Genomic DNA, 8011 nt, shown 5'->3' on the forward strand with positions numbered 1-8011 from the left:
CAATTGAGGAATCCTCTACGTCTTCCCATGCTCCACTCATTCCGAGCACCAATCCTGTTGGTACCGGATACTCGATCTTCTCGCGAGTGAGCTCCACGAGGTATATTGCTCCAGCTCTCCTACTCGTCCTCGCTACCCTACCCGTATAAGTAGCCATGGTTGAGATGGGATTGTATGCCCAAGCAGTCGGCGAATCTCGGTCAGGGAAGTCTAACGACGTTTCTGTCATCAGGGTAACAATCGGTGGAATGGACTCGGGTATCATCTGAGGGCAAAGCCCAAATTTCCACAATAATTGTAAAGGGTCACCAACCGAAATTAACAAATAACACTTACCATTTAAATTTCAAATGCACAAAATAACCTTTCAACTTAGTATACTCCTCGTGAGGGTTTTCATATGTCCAAAAATGCATAACAATGTTGAAAAATGAAGTTTTGACAAACTGCACTGTCGTAGCCGAATACAATTGAGAAAATGCAGATTTTCAGTTCTAAAATGGCTCTGAATCAATCAACACTTCAAACATTAATATTATCAATTATGAACACATAATTACATCAAAACTTAACCAACCTAACTTCACACCTCAAAGAAATTAAGACAAATCACAACAACAACCGAATATGTATATACAATCTTCATATTATAACAAACACAACTCGCGTGCCAAGCACTCTAATGCAATGCGTATATGCCATAATGCATGATTCCTAAATTCAAAGCCAAAACCCTCCTTGAATGGCGTAAATCATAATTGTACAGCCTCTTACTGACCAGTACTAATTACCAATGTGCAATCTCTCACGGATCAGTACGATTTACTAGCGTGTAATCTCTCACAGACCAGCACGACATACAAGAGTGCAGTCGCTCACAGACCAACACAATTTTCTAGAGTGCAATCGCTCATAGATCAACACATTCTAGAGTGCAATCTCTCACAAATCAGCACGATTTACTAGCGTGCAGTCTCTCACAGACCAGCACGACATACAAGAGTGCTGTCGCTCACAGATCAGCACGATTTTCTAGAGTGCAATCGCTCACAGATCAACACATTCTAGAGTGCAATATCTCACAGATCAGCACGACGCGACAAACCCTGCAAGGATAAGATGAACCAACAATTCACACGGCATCATCCTGTGGCCCATCACGGTCACCACTATCACCATGGCCCCCTCGTGGTCACCATGTACTATGAAATACATGAGTATACTCTGACTCTTTTCATCACAATCATTAAGTAAACGCAGCTATTAAAAGATTCCCTATTTTTAATACTCATTTAACACTAATGATTTTCAGATACAACACAGAGCATACTCAAACATATTTATTCACACCAATTTCAATTTCCACAAACACACATAAATCACTTCCCCAAATTCAATCCACACATAAATTGAATTAAATTCATTTTGCACCAATTCATACATAAATTTCTTCTACAAAATTCATAATATTAATTATGAACACGTCAATTTCACCAAATATGAATCACCAAAATTTTCAAACATTAATCACTCATATTCAATCCCTAAAATTTTCAACAATAAATCACCACAACAACATTAATATATTAGAGTTCTCCCCACCGCTAATTCGGTGCCAACGGTCTTGATTATTTTTGGAGACTCAAGAAGCTAACTACATAAACATGAATATTTATAACAATTTGTTCACAATAAAACTAATCCAAACACAACAAAATTCCAAAAATTAAATCTTTCTCACACACCAAACTTTTAAAACCAAATAATCTATATTATTTAGTTAAAACTAAATAAAACAAATATTGTCCAAATATCACATACACACACTCGACTATTAAAGCACCGAAATTTTTGAGTTAATAAAATATTCTAAACTTTTTTCCTTTTTAAAACTCAGTTCAAGAGTAATTAAAAGAGTAACATTTAAACTCTAACTATTTTTAATTTCAATCTATCTTTTTGCTCAAACTCTTTAACTTAGTTCAAATTTGAAACTTTTTTACAACTTTAACAACTCTAAATTTTTCTTTTTGTAAAATTTCAACTTCAGTTCAAACTCATTTATTTGAAAATAACTCATTACGTAACTCAAACACTTCAAATTTAGTCACCACACATAAATCACATCTCAAAAACTCATAATATTAATAATGAACACATAAATCACACCAAACTTGAATCACCACAAACCACACCTCAAATTTAAATTCCACTAAATTACACATAAACACATTAAATTCATTTACCACAAATCTACACCTCAAATACATCAAATTTTTATTCCACAAAATCACAAATAGTGTCTTAAATGCAAACTAAAAGTTTAGAAGGAGTCATTTCCTTAACGGTAGCTTTAACAAGCGATTACGGCACCGCGATTAATTTTGGTAAAAACTTTGCTCGCGTCGTCGCTTCCAAAGTTGACTCACTAGCACCGTAGCATAGAGATGAGCAACTTTCCCTTCTATCACTTCTTGAAACGAAGCTTTGATCTAGAAGAGAAATGAGAGTTTGTGTTTGTTTTTAAAAAAAAAACACCAACATTTTTGAATCAGGGGGAAGAAGAATATCTCGCGTGGCACAAGACGAAAAATGTTTGTTTTCAGCTTTCTGCCTTCCTTTCTTGTCATTCATTCATATATATATATATATATATATATATATATATATATATATATATATATATATATATATTTATATATATTACTTTATATATATTTATATATATTATAATTAAAACCAACAAAACAAAAATGTAACTATTGTTACACATATCACTTCACTCACGTATCAAACTATTTTGATAAAAATATCTACTCTCGTAGCAACCCAATTGACAGATAAAATTTTAGGCAACCCGAGATATTTTTAACAAATCTGTCCGATATTAAATTCTTCATAACGTAAATAAATTATTCTTCGACAATTAATTTTAATCGGATTTCCAAAAATATATTTTTGGCATTTAACTCACAAAATACCATGGACTAAAAGCCTAAAAAATTCAACACAAAATACCTTAAAATTGTATAACTTAAGATTTAAAATTAAGGGTTTTACAAATGTCTCTCCTAAAAAATGGTAATAATATTACCACTAATTCTAAAGAGATTAAAACATGTACTTGATTATTTCAAATATGTATTTACCTCCCCTAACGCTTTCAATGATGATCTTTTGCTTGACAATTTAATGCCCTCCTTGGTTTCTGAGCTGAATAATATGAGAATCACTTATGATCTCACTATGGAGGAGGTTAAGCAATTTGTTTTTGAAATGTGTGAGGATAATGCTCCTGATAGGACATTTTTACCAACAATTCTAGGGAGATAATTGAACTGGATATTGTTGCTTCAGTGCAACATTATTTGAGCATGGGAGCATTCTCTCTCAATTAAACTGCAACCTCATTGTGTTCATCCCTAAAATTCCTGAAGCAGATAGAATGGGACATTTTACACAAATTGCACTGACTAATTTCCAAAAATGTGGGTAATAGACTGCCCCTATTGGCTCATAAGATCATAGATGACACCTTATCACCAATTATTTTCTTCATAGATGAAGAAGTTCTCAATACATCCTTGTAGGAAATTCATCTCATCTTTTGATGTTTGGTCCAACATCTGTAGACACAGGTTCTTAAGGGATAAAGGTCTTATCTCCCAACATACTTCGTCTCCCATTTGGCATGACATCAAGAGCTACTTGACAGAGGTGTCTCAAAATATAATGTGGCTAATTTCTAATGGTTCAAATGTTATATTTTGGAATGATAATTGGCTAGGGCTCTATTGGTTGAGACCTTAAACCTTTTTTTATCAATGCATCCAACATTGAATGCCATGGTTGACGACTTCATTCACCAAGGCACGTGGCTTCTTCTGAATTATTTCATTGATAAGTTCCCTAATATTACTTCTCAAATATGGGCCAATGTTATTTAGTTTCCCAACATTCCCATTGAAGAACCTTTGTTCTTTTGCCTTTCATTCACAACAAGATACTCAGTAATGATATTCTGAAAGCTAAAGGTTGCACTGGTTTCTGCTATTTGTCGTTGTATAAATCACTTTGAAACTTCAGACCATTTACTTCTCCACTACACTTTTTCCAACACTATATGGATAAGGCTTGGTGATGTGCGAAATTGCTCCATTGATAGGTCTAATGTTAATGCTTTACTGAGTTTCTCTTTCTTTCCTTGAAGCCCATTTGCCATGGACATAGTTATCTTAACTGTGACTTATTAGATTTGGTTGATCTGGTCAATTATACATGGGGCTCATTTCAAGAAAATTCAATGAATATTGCCAAAGACATAATCTTGTTGCAAGCTGAGGTTACCCAAAGTGGTAAACTATCTCAAAAATTGGGATCTAACTAATTGGGTGAAGTCGATATTCACAAAACATTCCATCTATGTAGAGTCCCAATTAGGCTTTATTCTATCAGTGAAGTTATTTGGAAACCACCTGAGACTTGGTGGATGAAAGCTTTAATAAGATGGATCAGCTTTATGTTCAATTTTACTATCTCTGTTGGACAACACAAGTTATGTTCATTACTAATCTCCTTCTAGGTAACATTTGAGGTATCAATCTAGTTGGGGTCTCTTATTTTAAAAAATATTGGAGTACCCACATGTTTACAGTTCTCCATTTGAAACATTTTTAGAGTCTCATTTACATATTTCTTCTAATTGATGACGATTCCCTATTCATTTTGTTTGACTTCCATTCCGAGAAAGAAAGTCATTTGTCCACAGTCGGTCATTTCAAAGACTTTTATCATATTTTGCTTAAACTCTTCAACAAACACAATATTGCTTCTTGTAACCAAAAGATCATCGACATACAAAGAAATAATTAAAATATCAAAATTCAAGTACCTTGGAGCTTGCTTCAAATCGTACAAGGATTTTTATACAAAGACCTTGAAGCTTGCTTCAAATCGTACAATGATTTTTTTCTCACCAAATAGACCTTATTGTCTTGCCCATTAATTGTAAATCCTTTAGGTTCCTCAATGTATATCTCCTCCTTCAAATAACCTTTAAGAACATCATATTTCACATCTAGTTGAAACACCTTCCAACCTTTTTGTGCTTTCAAAGCAAGAGTCAATTTGATTGTCTCTAGTTGAGCTATTGGAGAAAATGTTTCAAAAAAATCAACTCCAAATACTCGAGCATAGTGCTTCAGTGCAAGTCTTTCCCTGTGCTTATTAATATTGTAGCTTTCCACTTTGGATCTTTTTATGCTTTTGTAAAAATTTTAGTATCTAAGACCACAACATTACATTTTTCATAAATATCATAAAGTAATCAAGATCTTGTAATAGGTGGATCATCAACGTTTTTATTTTCTTTTATTTAAGATAAATAAAAGAAATTGATTTTGTTCATTTTTCTCCCAACTCCGTTGTTTATCTTCAACAAAATGAACATCTCTACTTATTACAATCTTACCAATTTGTGGTTGAAAGATTCTATAAGCCTTCAAAGTTGTGCTATAGCCATTAAAGATTCTTGCCTCAACATTTTTTATGTAATTTATCTATTTTCACCTTTTGAACATAGGTATAAAAAATACATCCAAAAATCCTCAATTAAGATAATGTAATATTGACTTCCCTTTAAAGATAATTCAGGTTGTGGTCCTCCAAGGTCTGTATGAATCAACTACAATTTATGTGATGCTCTCCAATTTGATTAAGGAAATGGAAGTCTGGATTGCTTTCCACAATGACATGAACTACACTACTCACATGATCTTCTAATGATGACAAGTCTACCACAATGTTACACTTTTTTACATACAATACTGCAGTATAGTTAAAATATCCCAACCTTTGTGCCAAAACTCAGTAGCATTAATTGGGATTGACACAACAACCTGCACCTCCTCCATAATATCTAAACATAAATTTTTTCCCTTTATTTTGACCTTAAATAGTTCATCTCGTTTTGCATCTTTAGTTAAACACATTTTGTCTTCAAATAAAACTTTATAGTCATTTTCAAGTAACTGGCCAAAACTCAACAAATTTTGTTCAATATCTAGTACATAAAGCACAACTATAATTATTAGTACCTGAGCAACTTTCAATTGCAATTGTGTCATTTCCTTTAATTGAAATGCACTATCCATTGCCAATTATGACTTTTGAAATAGTGTTTGTGTCAAACTCCTTGAACAACTCTTGATGTGTACATCAATTATGAATTAGTCAACTTTCACCATGGTTATTAGTTGAAAAATAAGTTGCTGCAATTAACAACACCTCTTTCTCTTTTTGAAAACTTATGCAATATGTCCAAGCTAATTGTATTTGTTGTAGCGTATATCATGCCTCTTCCAACATTTAAAATACATATGGTTCCTCTTTCTACAATGTTGACATGGAGGATTATTTGCTTTCTCATCTTCAGCTTTACACCTTTTATTAAAGCTCTTTGCTTTCTCAAAATCGTTCCATTGAGCTTTTTTCTTCTTTCCTTTGTAACCTTGATTGAGCATAAATTTAGTTTGTAAAGAACCTTCCATCGTGCTTTCCTCCCTCATAATTCTTCTTTGTTCTCGGGCTTGCAAAACATACACAAATTCAGACAAAGTAAATTTTGACATATCTTAGGAATTTTCCAAATAAGAAATGGTGGATTCAAACTTCTCAGGAATAGTCACAAGGATTTTTTGGACTATCCTTATATCAAAAAACTCAGTCACAAGCAACATCACATTGTTGACAATGGTTAGAAGTCTGTTGGAATACTCTTTGATTGTTTTTGAATTCTTCATCCGCTACATCTCAAACTCCCTTATCAAATTCAACACTTGCATCAACAAACTACATATGAGATACCCTGATTAGGTGTTTAAGTTCTTTATTTGTGATGCCTTGTTTTGTTTGTTTTGCTGTTTTATGTTTTCTTAATGATATATATATATAAGCAAGTTTATTCATTGTTATCAAATTAATGTTGTCATACTGCTCTGTTGCATATCTGTTTGTTTGATCTGATACACTGCACATGTTGTTTAATCTGAATTCAGTTATCTTAATCAACTGTTATGCTCAGTAATTGCTCAGATATATTGCTCTGATTGTCATTGATCTGACATACAATGTTATACGATTTCAACCCCAATGCTTATGTTGTTTAACATAGGGGGAGAAATTCTTTTTCTGCCTTTTTGCCTTAACTGACAAAGGGGGAGAAAAATTATAACTTGATAATATGCTTGTTGTTACATTATTTTATGCTTGTTGTTACATTGTTTTTACAATCTGATGATTTTGTTCTAATACTTAATAATACTCTGATATGAAATGTTGTTTTTGTTCTGAAATGCTCAAGTTAAAATTGTATGATTGTCATTTATGCCAAAAAGGGGGAGATTGTTGGACTTTAGTCCTCTTAATCCTAGTTTTGACATAATTAACAAACATACAATGTTCATACATCATATGATATATCTAATATTTGAATTGAGCAAGATTTCAGGAACAACAATCCAATCCTACACACTTGGAACAAATTGCTTGAAACACAAGAAATCAACAAAAGTTGATTATTCACTGAGTAAATCGATTGGGAAATCGATTTCATAACAAGGGTGTAAGGATAAGTATATGTTTGTGATTGTATAATCGATTGGGAAATCGACTGACTAAATTAGAATTGAAAATTGAACAAGTCAGTGGCAACCTGATTTACAGGTTAATCGATTGACAAATCGATTGTACATATCACAAAATGAAAACTGATTGAAACTAATCGACTGGCAAATCGATTGGGAAGTCACAGGGCACTAGGAAATCGATTGACAAATCGATTGCCTAAACAAAATTTCAAAAGGAACTTAAGCCTTGACTAACACAATCGATTGGACAATCTATTGTGTGAGATTTCAATCAAGTTAAGTTTGGTTGTAATCGATTGGGAAATCGATTGAACTAAACACCAGGTAAGAACTTTTCAGAAAACAAATACCAAATCGACTGGCAC

Source organism: Cicer arietinum, chromosome 7 (genome assembly GCF_000331145.2).
Source record: "Cicer arietinum cultivar CDC Frontier isolate Library 1 chromosome 7, Cicar.CDCFrontier_v2.0, whole genome shotgun sequence".
Lineage (NCBI taxonomy): Eukaryota > Viridiplantae > Streptophyta > Magnoliopsida > Fabales > Fabaceae > Cicer > Cicer arietinum.